The following is a 14573-nucleotide window of genomic DNA, read 5'->3' as shown; positions in this document are numbered from 1 at the left end:
TGAATGAAAAAGTATTACTACATGCTAAACACTGTGCTTAGTCATGAGGATATGAATATGGAAAGGAAGAATCTCTACCTTGAAGAACAGGCCATACTAATAGGGTGAAACAACACAGCTAAGAGGGGTGGTGATCAGGGAAGGAAGAGTGTTTTGGTCTGGAAAGTCACTGGGAGGGTGAGTAGAAACATGGGGAAATACTGTGGCATTCTATTTCTAGAAGCAAGATAGAATTTATCTGATAATGTTTTCAGAACTGGAAGGAGGAGGGAGGAAGGTTGTTGGTGGGTTATCAGGAGGAGCCAAGGGGAAAGCAGCTAGCCACACTATGACCAGGGAGTAAAGTAAAGGATGGCTGGATTTGGATCCACATGTAGTCAATGACATGCGGCAACCACCAACTATATCTGGGCCCTTTTCTTCCATTCCTTTCACTTCTTATAGTTATTTTTAAATCAATTAACCTTCACAAAAAAGCATCTTCCTAAATTTGCTTAGTTATGTTCCATCCGAGGTCACAGAACCAGGAATTCTATATCAGAAAGTCAGATTCTATCCTTCAAAATCATCTTAGTTAGGTTCTTATATTCTATTTTCTCTTCTAGAGTTCTTATCTTCAATTACTAGCTGTGAGGAAACCTCTGCCAAGGCACCTAAGAAATACCTCCATTTTCTTTCCAGTTTCTCATAATCCCTGGAGATATTTTCTTCATTTCTTCTGATGGCATCATTTGATCCCATGTAAAGAATTGGAAAAGGTGAGCAGTCTAAAGTTTTAACAGATTTCTCATACTCTATATTGTCTTCCCCCATTAGAATGTAAATGCATGGGAAGGGACTAGTTTTCTCTTTGCTTGTACTTATATTCTCAGCAGTTAACACAGCTCTTGACATAGTGCAAGTGATTAATAAATACATCTTGACTGACAGTTTCAGGATATTGTCACATTTCCAATACACATACTGGGAACATAGCACACATCATTCATTATTCTCATAGATCATCAGATTTCATTCACTCATCTTGTTCTCAGAGCTCCCAATGGATGTTCTCATTCATAGGTTATACTAGGCATGTCATGTTGGCATCTCTGGAGCCCTCTTTTCTCTCTGTGGAACAGGAAGTGCCATCTCCTCTTAAGAAGATCTACTAATAGGTTTGAGCTGCTCAGTGTTCTTTTCTTTTATTGTCTTGTTCTCTGCATTATATTCAGTGGTTTGAGGCTAAATGTTTAACAATTAGTTCTCCAGGAGAAAAAAAAACTCCATGATACACTTTTAAGTTTAATCTTCATTATTATCATTTCCTGCATCAACTCTTTTTAAGTCTAGAAAATCAACAAAACAGTAAAGCAAGCACCAAATTGGTGCATTAACTGTTTTTGCAGGTGAAAATGTTTGCAGTGAAAATTGAATAATGTTTAGCAAAATCAGGAGTGGCTCCAGCATACTCTGGTTTCATACATATACATACATACATATGGATATATGTGTATATATCCATATGTATACATACATATATGTATATGTGCATGTGTGTGTTTACATACTTATATGTATATGTGTGTATGTACATGCATGCATATATATGCGTATGTATTTCTACTTTTTAACCTCTTGATTTTAACTTCCCCTTTGGATTGCTCTTTGTCTTTTTAGAGTATTTTAGAAGACACTTACTATGTGCCAGTTACTATACTAAGACCTGGGGATACAAAAACAAAGCATTGCTTGCCCTCAGGGAGCTGAGAGTCTAACAACTGGTCTCAATAAGCTAGAGCCTAGTATCATATTCCTCTTTTCCTTTAGATTTTTCTTCATCCAGAGAGGCCGATGTGCATTTAGAACATATATCATTAAACATAGACTGCTATGACCAAAACCTAAACATTTCCCATAGGTCCAGAACGATTTTTTCATCTTTCTTGTTTTCATCCTAAGCTTAATGAAATTGAGACCCTCTTTTGTGACTCTCCTTCACTACTCTTGGTGCAAACTGTCCTGGAAAGTAGTCTTTTCCATGTTTGGAAGGAAGGAGTGAGAAAAGGGGAAGCTCAGGAACAACAGCTTTCATAGGCTGCCAATAACCCTCCTCCTGTGCATTCTGCCCTCATCTTTTAGTTTCCTGGTAACTAGTACCATCCTGACTCTCCAATGATAACAGTGATTTCATTCAGTAGTTGCCTTTAAAAAGCTCTGCTGGAAAAAATAAAATCCAAGTTCACTCCCTTCCTTCTACTATTTCCTCTCTTTTACAGCCTGTTCTTTCTACTATGACAATTGATGTCATGGGGTATGTGCGCCATATTGATCATAGATGAAAGCATTCTCCCTTAGTGATTTAACAATGACAGAACACTCAGGGGTGCAGCAGACATGGAAAAAAGACAGAGACAGAGAGAAAGAGAGAGAGGTGGGGGGAGGGAGAAGGGAGAAAAGAGAAGTAAAAGAGTTACTTTCCCATAATGCCCAAGGCACAAGACCTGATTGGAGAAGAACAAGAAAGACTGGAAACAAGAAGGTAAGAAGTATGTAGGAATGGGAGAGATCTGAGATTACGGAAGTAGAAGTGGTGGTAGTTTTGGTGGAGAGGGAAGGGACTGAAGTTGAGAGGACTCAGGAGTGACATGTGGAAGTCAGTGAAGAGGCGAACAGATCAGGGTGAACAGATACCAATATGGCATACGAATTATATCTTTACCAAAGTCCAGGTATATTGGAAAGAACAGATGGCATTTGGAGTCAGAAGATCTGGATATTAACGTCAGCTACAATATTTACTATCTGGGTAGACTTGAACAAGTTATATACCCTGTCCAGACCTTAGTTTCGTCATCAGCAAAGTCAAAGGGGTAAGACTGTGGGAACCTTGGCGTCCCTTCTAACTGTCAATTGATGATCAAGTGACCTTCCACTGCACCCCTGTCTACTAATGAGCCTTTCTCATTGAGTGAGTCTATCTATGTGGGAATGATGTGACAAAAGAATGACTTTATTATGGCTACTATAAAATTATTAGACTTAGAGATGAGCCTAATTGAAGCCTTGATATGTTTGTATGTAAATGTATATGTATGCATGTGGGTAACACCTGTGATATGGAATATGTTACATGACACGTGTGTGTTTATATATACATATATGTATACATATATACATACATATTCATTTTACTTACAAACCTAAATATAGAATTGTATAGTTTAGCACAGTGCCTGGCATATAGCAAATGCTTAGTAAATATTTTGATTGATTACTCATGGATTTTATATATGTGTATAAATGTATACATATGTATAAACATACATATATACATATAAGTGAACATACATATACATATATGTACATACATACATATATATACATATATATGTACATACATACATACACATGTATGTATGTATGTATGTATTTAGAATACACATAATAAATTGTAGACTACGATGGCCAAAAACACAGTAATTCCTGCAGGTTACCGAATAGCTCTTCAATCTTTCTCTTTCTCGTCTATGCTCAATGCTGCTGATGTTATTGGTGTTGTAAGTGAGACTCTTTGGTGACTCTCCTTCACTACTCTGTGTGCAAACTATCATAACATACATACACACACACACGCACACACACATACACATACACACACACTCCTTCTGTTTTAAAAAAAATGCTTCTTGGTGGCCATATTTGTTGGCTGGTAAGCTAATGTCCATATGATGTGTGATATGCTAGTCCTGGAACTTTGCAGTCCTCCTCAGGCTTGTCATTGCACAGGGGCTCCACTCTCTTATCAGACCCTGTCCTAAATATTTCTCTGCTATATTTTCTAGGGACTCTCCTCTTTTGCCCAAGGTCTGGCTCCTTAAAGTTCTATTACCATGGCTACCTTCCGGACACTCTCAAAGGGCCAGGGTACAAACAGGTCTGTAGGGCTTGTGCTTCCAGTTTCCTGGACAGCTCCATTGTCCTCTGCATCACTTCAATTCTTCCTCTGTCCCTCTCCTTCCCTCACCCCCCACATGCACTATCTACTAACATATCAAAGGTTTACATATATAGGTTTAGAGCTGAAAGAGTCCTGAGATGTCTAATTCCCAATGGGTAAGGCAATCCGGACTCACTCAGAGACATTAAATGATTTGTTAGTAAGTCTTGTGTCGGAGCTGAATCTAGACCTTCCTGACTCCTCTATCCATTGTGGCTCCCCTGACATTTCACCTGATGGCCATAGGTGCGAGGAGTACACAAATCCATTCTGAGGTTTCTCCACTTGCTTTCAGCAGGTGGTATTCTAGAACTGTTCTGGAGCAATAAATCTCCGTCTTATTGAAGCCTCAGTTTCCTCTGTAAAATGCAAAGGGAAGATAATAAGAGCTGCAGTTGCTGCTTCATGGCGTTGTTACGAGGAACAAAGGAGAGAATGCATACACAAAGTTTTTTGTAAATGGTAAAGCTCTACGTAAATGTCAGTTATTATTATTACTGAAAGTATAGTAGATACACTTTTAGACTGTTCTCCAGAAAGTACGGACCGATTCACAGTCTCTGGAGCAGTGCGTTGGCGTGTCTGTTCTTCTACAACTCTGCCCAAAATTGATACTTTCTTTCTCTTTTGTTAAATGTAATACACACTTGTTATAAAAACCTGGACATAATAGAAGTTTCATGTTCAGTCTCCTGTTTTGTTCTTTGTATTACAATACTTTTTCTGAGACTATTCTTCCCACGTACTCTTTCACTTCTGTGTTGGGACCACTGAGGGTGGAATACTACTACCACTACTACTACCAACCACTACTACTACTACTGCTACTACTACTACTACTACTACTACTACTACTACTACTGCTACTGCTACTGCTACTGCTACTAATCCTATAAGTCAAATTATACATCAATTGTCATAGGCCGTGAGCCACCACTGATGTGATTTCAATAGTAATCAGCCAGTAGAGTTTATTAGGTTTTAAGAAAGGCATTCACTAAGACAGTATAGTAAGACATCTTGGTACAAATCATTACCTGAATAAACCTAGGGTACACTCACTCACATGGGAAAAGTGGGCTCAAACTTTGAGCATAATGGTAGTGAGTCAAATGAAAAAAAGGTCACTCATTCCTCCTGGCAGTAGATGTTCTTTCTCTCTTCATAAAGTCTTTATACAATTCTCCCTCTGGTAGACAAGCCACTTAACTGGGGACCCACTGTCTACTACTTTCTTGAGTTCATAGTTGGCATTCTTCTCTTGTGTGAGAGGTCTCACTTCTTAAAGTTGCTTCTTTACTTGTGTCATTATCTTTCTGGGTCTGAATATGTCCTTTGTGAATCTCTTTGCTCCCAGCAGGATGCATTGTCTTTGAATTATCAAGTAGTTGAGATGACAGGAACAATGGGTGGAGAAATTCCCCTCTTCTTCCTTGTTGCCCTCTAATACACTCCACAAAGTCATCCTAACTAAGCCTTTATTCCTCCACTGCTAAATGAAATGCCTATTTTACACATGGGCCTAAGGAACTTTACTGATTCTTTCAACTCATTACAGGATGTTTCTTATGTAGTATCAGCTTCTTGCATCCAATGATCAAGGCTCTATACTTCTTTCAAACTGATTAATTATTTGTTCACACATTTATTGTGGGGTTGGAAAGAATTAATGTCTTTTTTCTATTTCATGATATATTTTGACCCTTCTGAGACTGCATCATTCTGAAATGAAAGGGACACTCCCTCCCTTAAAGTATAATGAAATGTTCTCTTTGTTGGTAAAGTTGAGAGAGAGAAAGACAGAGAGAGACAGAGAGAGAGAGAGAGAGAGAGAGAGAGAGAGAGAGAGAGAGAGAGAGAGAGAGAGAGAGAGAGAGAGAGATTATTTTAAAGAAAAAGAAAACACAATTCTAGACTTGGAATCAAGTCTAAATACCTAGGCTAAAATTGTGGTTCTAGCTCCTACTACTCATGCACCATGGGTAAGCCACTTAATTTCTGATGCTCAGTTTCCTCATCTACAAAACTGGAATAACAATGGATAGATATACTACCTACTTTATAGGGATTTTTAGAAGAAATATCTTTGCAAATATTAAAGTATTATTCAGTCATTTTTTTAGTTTTGTCCAACACATAACCCCATATAGGGTTTTCTTGGCAGAGATACTGGAGTGGTTTACTATTTCATTCTCATTTTGCAGATGAGGACCTGAGACAAACGGGGTTAAGTGACTTGCCCAAGGTCACACAGCTAGTAATTGTTTCAGGTCAGATTTGAACTCAGGGAGATGTATCTTCCTGCCTCCTAGCCCAGAGGTCTATCCAATATGCCACCTAGCTATTAAAGTACTGTAGAAATATTAAATTACTATAATTATCATTGAAGATTTATTTTTCTGTCCTTTTGTATTATTGATACTGTACACTGAAACCACATAGTTTCACAGCACAGAGTTTAAGGCATGCCAACATTGGCTTCTCAGAAATGTTAATTATAGTACATGCCAACAGGTACATTAAAGAGCTAGGATGTTTTCCCTCTTAGAAACTAGCACTGTCATTTTCTCATTCCTGTTCACTTTCTTTTATTTCCTATCTGACAAGGATAGACACTCAATAAATACTCGAATGAATCATCGATGAAAGACTTGTGGACCATCTACAAACATAGCAACAGAAGAGTCAGTTCACTGTGGTTCTGAAAATAACTGCTGATCTATATCATGGAGCTATAATCAGTTTACTAATATGCCTACCTTTGGCAAGTCACGCCAGATGGCAGTGAATTGGTTCAACTGTTGAGTCAAAGCTATTATATGAAATTATTCTGCTGATGATATGTAGACATAATGCAAACTTTTTGTTCGACTTTTGTTTTGGACCCGTGATTTTATCATGGTAGAGAGCTCCTAACATGGAAATTCCTTTCCCAGTTCAGCCAATTCTCTATATAATTTCTAATCTAATAGTATTTCCTTGGCTACTGAGATGTGAAGTGACTTGTTCATGGTCCCACAGCTATATGTCAAGGTCAGGATTGGAGCCCAGCAATATGATGCAATACACAAAGCATTCCCCTTGCAGTTAGAAGAGATTGAGTTGGACACCTGCCAGTGATAATTACTAGCCGTATGAGTTTTTAAAAATCAAAGGATCATAGATGTTGAGCTTCAAGAAACCTCATAGTCCATCTAGCCTAAATGCTTCATTTTATAACTGAAGAAATTGAACTGAGTGGAAATCTAGTCATTTTCCTAGGGTGTCTGGATAGTGAGAATCAGAGGATCAATTTGAACTGGGGTTCTTTAACTCTAGAGCCAGAACTCCTTCCAATGATCTCCTTCAGCCTCAGTTTCCTCAAATGGATGATAAAATGGGGATAATTATTCCCTAGTGTGTTTAACTTTCAGGGTTGTTCTAAAGATCTATCAATTAATAAATGTATCATTCAGTTGTTTCAGTCATCTCTGACTCTTCATGACCCCCATCTGGGGTTTCCTTGGCAAGATTCTGGAGTGATTTGCCATTTCCTTCTCCAATTCATTTTACAGAGGCAAACAGGGTTAAGTGATTTTCCCAGAGTCACTTAGCTACTGAGTGTCTGAGGCCAGATTTTAACTGAGGTCTTCCTGACTACAGGCTTGATGCTCTATCCAATGCACCAAGCAACATTTTACTTAACCTAAAATCACTCCATGTCAGTTTCCATTAGTCCATACTCAAGACTTGCACTGACCACAACACACGGCCCCCTATAACAGTAGCTAGCTCCAGCTGAAGTGACTGTCAAATACAAACCTATTGCCAAAAGTTGACAGGAATGGAAGTCCAACTTCCTTTTTATAGTGACTCAAACTTAGCAACAGCTAGCTTTGTTCATCAATTCTGAAGCTTTGACAAAATGGAAATTAAAGAAAAATATGTACTCCTTCCAGGGGCTTCATATTTAAAGAAATATATAGGCAATGAGGCCAATATTACACTTGCACTTGCATACACACACACACACACACACACACACACACACACACACACACACACACACACACACTTCCTGTAGACTTCAATGTGACTGTGTTGCATGTGTACTTCTAAGGGTATAATTTGACCAAGAGCAAGTCAATCAATACATACCCATTTTAACAAAAAAAAAGTGGATGGAAAAATACAGAAAGCAATCACGTAAAGTAATATGCTGAGGATGGCTTCAGGAGAACAAAACAAAACTGTTTTCATTGAGATCAATCATGTCAGCTTTCTTTGGGTGCCTTTTTTTTTTAGTCTTAATTATCGGTGCCAAGCAGGAATCACAGATTAGACACCAATGAAGCTATTTTTAAGTTTATCTTATTCAAACCTGTTCTTTTGAGTGAATCAAATCCAAAAACATGCTGTTGGCTTTCCTTCTGAAATAATTCTCAAAATTTCCTGAAAAAGCTAGAGGCTGATAGGGTAAAAAGGGGTCAGAGAACATTGTAGGGAGTCCTCACTGAAAAGACTTCTCTACTTTCATGAATTTGTGATTCCATCAATGTGGATGCTTCCTCCCACCAATGGAAAGGATTACTCCCTCTTCTAGCATTTTCATCTTTCACAGCTCTTATCTATATCTTCTTGGAAATTTTCCCCAAGTATGCAGCCAACTTCTTGAGTTCCTTCTTCTGCATTTATTTACATTGTATGACTATCTTCTGGCATATAAACTGGCATAGAATAAGGTGGATAGATTTCAGCTAGAAGATGCATTAGAAGCCATAGAACTCTCTATGAGGCCCAGAATGCCTAAGTGACAAGATCAGTAAGTCTGAAGCAGGGTTCAAATTCAGGTCTTCTTGACTCCAAGGCCAGTGTTCTAACCACTTTATTGTCAGTCAATAAACATTTATTAAGTGCCTGCTGCGTGGAAGGGATTGTGCTAATTGCTAGGGATACAAAGAAAAGTTAAAGTTTATTGAAGATAAATAACGGAGTGAAGGTCTAGAATTAAGGTGGATTGGGAAACACTTCCTGTAGAAAGTAAAAAATTTATCTGGGACTTGAAGTTAGGGACGCCAGGCAGCATAGACTAAGAGGGAGAGCATGGGGTGAGGGGTGAGGAGAGAGTCAATGAAAATGCCTGGATGTAGATGGAGTATCTTTTTTCAGCAACCTCAATGAGGCCAGTGTCACTGGATTGTAGAGTGCATGGGAATGGAGGAAGTAAAATGTAAAAAGATTGGAAAGTTGGGGGTAAGAAGCTACAAAGGGCTTTGAGTGCTAGATAATTATATAGCTGATCCTGAAGCTGATAGAGAATCATTGGAGTTTACTGAGTAGAAGAGTGATATGGTCTAACCTGCACTTTAGGAAGGTTCCTTTGGCAACTGAGTGCACAGAGATTTAAGGAAAGGAGACCAACCAGCTAGTTATTATAATAGACTAGGTGTGAGGTGATAAGGATCTCCACCAGAATGGTGGCAGTATAAGAGGGGAGAAAAGAGCATATATGAGAGATGTTACAAAGGTAAAATCAATAGACTTTGGAAACAAATTAGATATTGGGTAAGAGTGAGAGAGTGGGGAGTCAAGGATGACATCTAACTAATGAGCCTGTATGATCGAGTATGATAGTACTCTTCACAGTAAAATAGAAGTTAGGAAGAGGGGAAGGTTTTGGGGAAAAGACACTGAGTTCACTTTTGGGTATGTTGAATTTAAGATGTCTCCATGATATCCAGTTTGACATATCTAATAAATTGGTGGAAATGTGAGAGAGGCAATCAACAGAGATTATTGGTGTATTTGGTTATTTTTCAAGCACTCTTGTATGATTTTAATATATGCATGTGTGTGGGATGGTGAGACCCCTACTCAAATTGACTACTTGGAGGCATCTCAAAGTACAAACAGAAAGTCCTTTATTCTGCTCTCTCGAGAAGTGGGTGTCACCTTCACTAGGCAGTCTAGAGAAGGGAGGCACAGTACAGAAGCAGAAACATGATTATATAGCCCAAAACCACAAACCTCCTGCCCCCCTTACCTTTTTGGTCAAGAGCTTGAACAAGCAACTTATTCTCAGAAACTTGCTCCAGATACAAGGAATAAGGAAATGGAATTAAGCAAACAAGGAGAGAGGGATGGTGAGGTGATTTCATAATTTCCCACATGTCACTTGATTCCCAGGAAACTAAAACTTAGTCCTAGGGTCAGATCTACTTTAGACTTAAGTCCCTGAGAATTCTTCACTGACTTATCACATTCACATGGAACCTTCCTTACTAGAGGAGTACCTTTAAGCCAACATTTTGCTCCACCAAATCAAATGTGTGTGTTTTTTTTTGTATAGTCAACAATGAAAGCACTGTGAGATTTTGTTTTCAGAAATTTTCAGTCAGTTATGTGATGTTACAGATGTAGATTGCTATTGAAGATCATTTCTGAAAGTCTATTCCATTCTCCAACCTTCATGCCCTTGATATATGTGTACATTATTTTCATAAAGACTTTATAGAGGTGATAAAATAGAATCATCAGCAATATTTTTTAAATTATTTCATTTGTTTTCAGTTTTCTACAATTACTTACACATATCTTAGATTTTTTGCCCCTCCCTCCTTCTCCTTCTCCCCTTCCTCTCCCCTTCCCTGAGACAGCATGCAATCTTATATAGCTTCTATGCATACATTCGTCTTAAATACATTTTCACCTTAGTCATGTTGCACAGAAGAATTAAAATGAATAGGAGAAACAATAAAACAAAACATAACACAAGAGAAAATGGTCTGCTTCATTCTATGATCCAATTCCACTGAATTGATCCAATTCATTGGATCCAATTCATTGGATCCAAATGATCCAATTCACTGAATGTGAAAGGCATTTTGTTTCAAGAGTTCATTAGGAATTTGTTAGGCGTTTGCATTGCTGTGAAGGACTAAGTCTACCAGAAAAATTCCTCACACATTGTGGTTGTTGCTGTGCACTAAGTTCTCCCGGTTCTGCTCCTTTCCCTCACCATTAGTTTACATAAGTCCTTCCAGGCCTCTCTGAAGTCTTTCTGTTCGTCAGTTCTTACAGCACAAGAGTATTCTATTACATTCATATGCCGCAACTTGCTCAGTCATTCCCCAATTGATGGGTATCCCCTTAATTTCCAGTTCTTGGCCACCACAAAGAGAGCTACTACAAATATTTCTGTGAATGTGGGACCCTTTCCCATTTTTATGATCTCTTTGGGACACAGTCCTAGAAGTGATATTGCTGGGTCAAAGGGTATGCACATTTTTTGTAGTCCTTTGGGCATAGTTCCAAATTGTTGTCCAGAATGATTGAATCAGCTCATAGCTCCACAATAATGAATTAGAGTTCCAACTCTCCCACATCTTCTCCAACATTTATCATCTTCCTGTTTTGTCATTAGCCAATCTGATAGGTGTGAAGTGGTACCTCAGCGTTGTTTTGATTTGCATCTCTCTAATCAATAGTGATTTAGAGCATTTTTATATGACTACAGATAGCTTTAATTTCTTCCTCTGAAAACCATCAGTGATATTTTTTAAAAGATGCTATTTTAGTAATAAGGCTTGATTTTTTTCCTCAAGCAGCTGGTATTCTCCCCACTTTCAGATGGCTAGATTATTGATTCCTTATTGCTTTATTACTCATCTCAACCTCATCATCAACATTATTATTGTCAAGAAGCATTTACTAAGTGTCTACTATGAGGAAGGCACTGTTCTACGTAAATAGTATATAAAAAAAGGCAAAAATATGATCCCTGCCCTCAAGGAGCTTTAATTTCTAATGGGAGAGACAATATACAAACTATATTCATTCAAGATACACAGCATGTAAATGAGAGAGAATTTCAGAGGAAAGTCACTAACAGTGGCCAGGAGAGCAGAGGCCTCTTGAAGAAGGTAGGATTTGAACTGAGCTTTAAAGGAAGCCAGTGAATCTAGTAGGTAGAAATAATAAGGGAGAACAATCCAGGCTTGGGGGACAGTCAGCAAAAAGGCTTGGAGATGAGAGACCTAGTGTGGGAGGAACACAAATAAGATGAGAATCATGGGATCTTACAGTATGTGGAGGAGAGTAAAGTATAAGAAGACTGAATAGGTAGGAAGGTTACAAAAGGCTTAAAAAAGCAAGTCAGATGTTTTTATGTTTGAAAGTGGAGGTGATATGGAATGACTGCAGTTTGTTAAGTACAGGAGATGGGAGTGGGAGGAGGCATTCAATATGGTCAGAACTTTGCACAAGGAAAATCATAACAATGACTGGGTAGAAAGTGGATTACAATGGGTGGAAACTTGAGTTAGGGAGATCAAACAAAAAGGCTTATGGAATGAACTGTGTGACATCATGGAGGCCTGAAGCAGGATGGCAGTAAGGAGAATGAAGAGAAGGGGGTCATATAGAAGAGATGTGAAGGAGAGGACAATTCAGAGGAAAAGAAAAAGAACTCAATTTTGAACATAGTGAGTTTAAGATCTCTGTAGGATATTGAGTTTGATATGCCCAAGAAGCAGTTAGTGATGTTTTGTCCTGGCTAAAGATTAGATCAATCTTTCAATGAACAAACCTCCCCAGGATGGTTTTCAGAATGCAGATCTAATCTGTTGCCCTGATTATACCATGATGCCTTTCTGGCATAGTAGAACTTGTCAAAGCCTGTATGGATTCTGAGAATTTACAGTTACTTCCCTGTCACAGTGAGGTAGGACCTTGAGGAGAATTCAAAGGATGTGGTTGGGTAAATAAAAATGATTCTAGAACCTATGTACACATATATAAATAGCTTGAAGGAGCCAAACACATGAGCAGGGCTCAACAAGTCCCCATGTCACCAAGTAAGCTGATTCTAGCCTGGTCTGCATTGTCAAGAACAAAATGAAAGAAAGAAAGAATTTCAGACAGGAAAAGAAGGAAAAGGAAATATGAGCAAACAGAACAAAGGAAACTTTTAAGGATGAAAGTTCAAGAGTGGAAACTGACAACTGAATACTAGTGATGAAAATTAAAAATATGGAAAATGAAAAGAGTGTCAACTTAGATAGAAGCAGTAAGAGAACCAAAACATATTCCCTCAGCTGAGAAACTCTCCTGATAGCTCTTATTTCACTGTTAAATATATCAGCATCTAAATCCATTTGAGCAACTTTGATAGTACCTCTGAGGCCAAATCCTGTCATGTACTTGCATATACACAGGGAGAGACAAAGGACTTTTTTGCAAGCTCTGTGCCTAACACCCCTTCCATTTTGATGAATTGGGCAGGCACAACATCTGTGAGCACGATGGAAAGAACAGCTTTCCTTTCACATAGTTTTCCATACAACGGATACTTCCAGACATATTAAAAAAGAAACATTAAAAAGAAAAACCTTGAATGATGCTTTAGCAACTTAGCTTCCACAAGGTTGGTACATAATTAATGAGATGGGAGATGGGCTTGAGAATCTGCTTTCATCTAAATAAAGGTGGCCGATGTTTATCTGTACCTTTGTGTTCATTGTTGCCTTGAGTGCATAGAGCTTCCTGTTGGTACAGAACACTATCGATCTGCTGACTAATCTTTTTATCTGATCATTATAGATTGCAACTCTCTGTCTATAACCTTTACACATACAGCTATTGTGGTTAACTAAAACTAGGTACAAAATAATTAACATGTTCCCATATTGATATTTCCCTTCCGGGCAAGGGCGGATGCCCAGCTTTGGTTTGACAACTGGACCTGGCCGTATTTTTAGAGAAAAGTATAAATAGAAGAGGAATATACAATCTTTAGTTCCTTAATATAAATTACTCAGGAAAAAATAGTAGGTAGCCTTGGGGAAATCAACAGCCTCTTCAATTGAATTGCTTCTGTCACTGCATGGACACAGCCTTGTTTGATGTCCTCCTACCATTTGTCTTGTATGGAGTCTTTTATCTAAATCCAAAGCAATGCAGTCATCACTGCTGCAATTCAATAATGACTCTGCGGGAGCTGTCATCCACAGTTTGCTATTCATCTTGTAAAAGGCTTTGAGTTTTCAAAGTACCAAGGAAGGTTGGTATTTCAATGCCGTGGACAGATCACTTAAAGTTCTTTTGTATTCACACACACACACACACACACGCAAATCTGAATTGAGGATGGGGGGATATTATATGCCAACAGACTACTACTTTAGGTGACTACCAACAGCTATTGCTAACTGACCCTCTGGGATGGAGACAATTAGCTATCTGACCCACATGGAAAGGGCTAGAATGGGGAGGGGGAAAGCAGTCAGGACTCAGTATAAGCTTGTTTAACATCAATACTATAATTGGGAGGCCTCTGAGACCATAGAACAATCACTAGAAAAGGACAAAAAAGGAAAGCCACAGAAATAGACTAGCCATCTATTGTATATGAAAATAAGTGCACTGACCCACTATGAGAGGGAACTTCAGCACCTCAAGATATAGTTTCTGGGAAGCAGAGACTGAGGGGGACTCAGGGACATACTCTGAGATTATAAACTGAATTAGCCAAGTCAAAGTTTTTGTTTTTGGCTGGGTGTGGTGATACATGCCTGTAATCTCAGCTATCTAGAAGAATGAAGCTGGTGGATTGCTT

At 38.5% G+C, this 14573-nt stretch overlaps 1 long non-coding RNA gene across 2 annotated transcripts in view; it reads left to right on the top strand.

Annotated features, from left to right (window-relative positions):
• The first annotated feature begins 2406 nt into the window (after positions 1 to 2406).
• Positions 2407 to 14573, top strand: part of LOC140511314 (uncharacterized) — a 64539-nt gene continuing 52372 nt past the window's right edge. For both annotated transcript variants that reach the window (XR_011969494.1, XR_011969493.1), the window contains exon 1: positions 2407 to 2521. This is a non-coding gene — a long non-coding RNA (uncharacterized lncRNA). The remainder of the gene's footprint in view (positions 2522 to 14573) is intronic.

The sequence above is a fragment of the Notamacropus eugenii genome, chromosome 6 (genome assembly GCF_028372415.1).
Source record: "Notamacropus eugenii isolate mMacEug1 chromosome 6, mMacEug1.pri_v2, whole genome shotgun sequence".
Lineage (NCBI taxonomy): Eukaryota > Metazoa > Chordata > Mammalia > Diprotodontia > Macropodidae > Notamacropus > Notamacropus eugenii.
The sequence above is the reverse complement of the archived record's forward strand: the minus strand, read 5'-3'. Positions and strand labels throughout refer to the sequence as shown.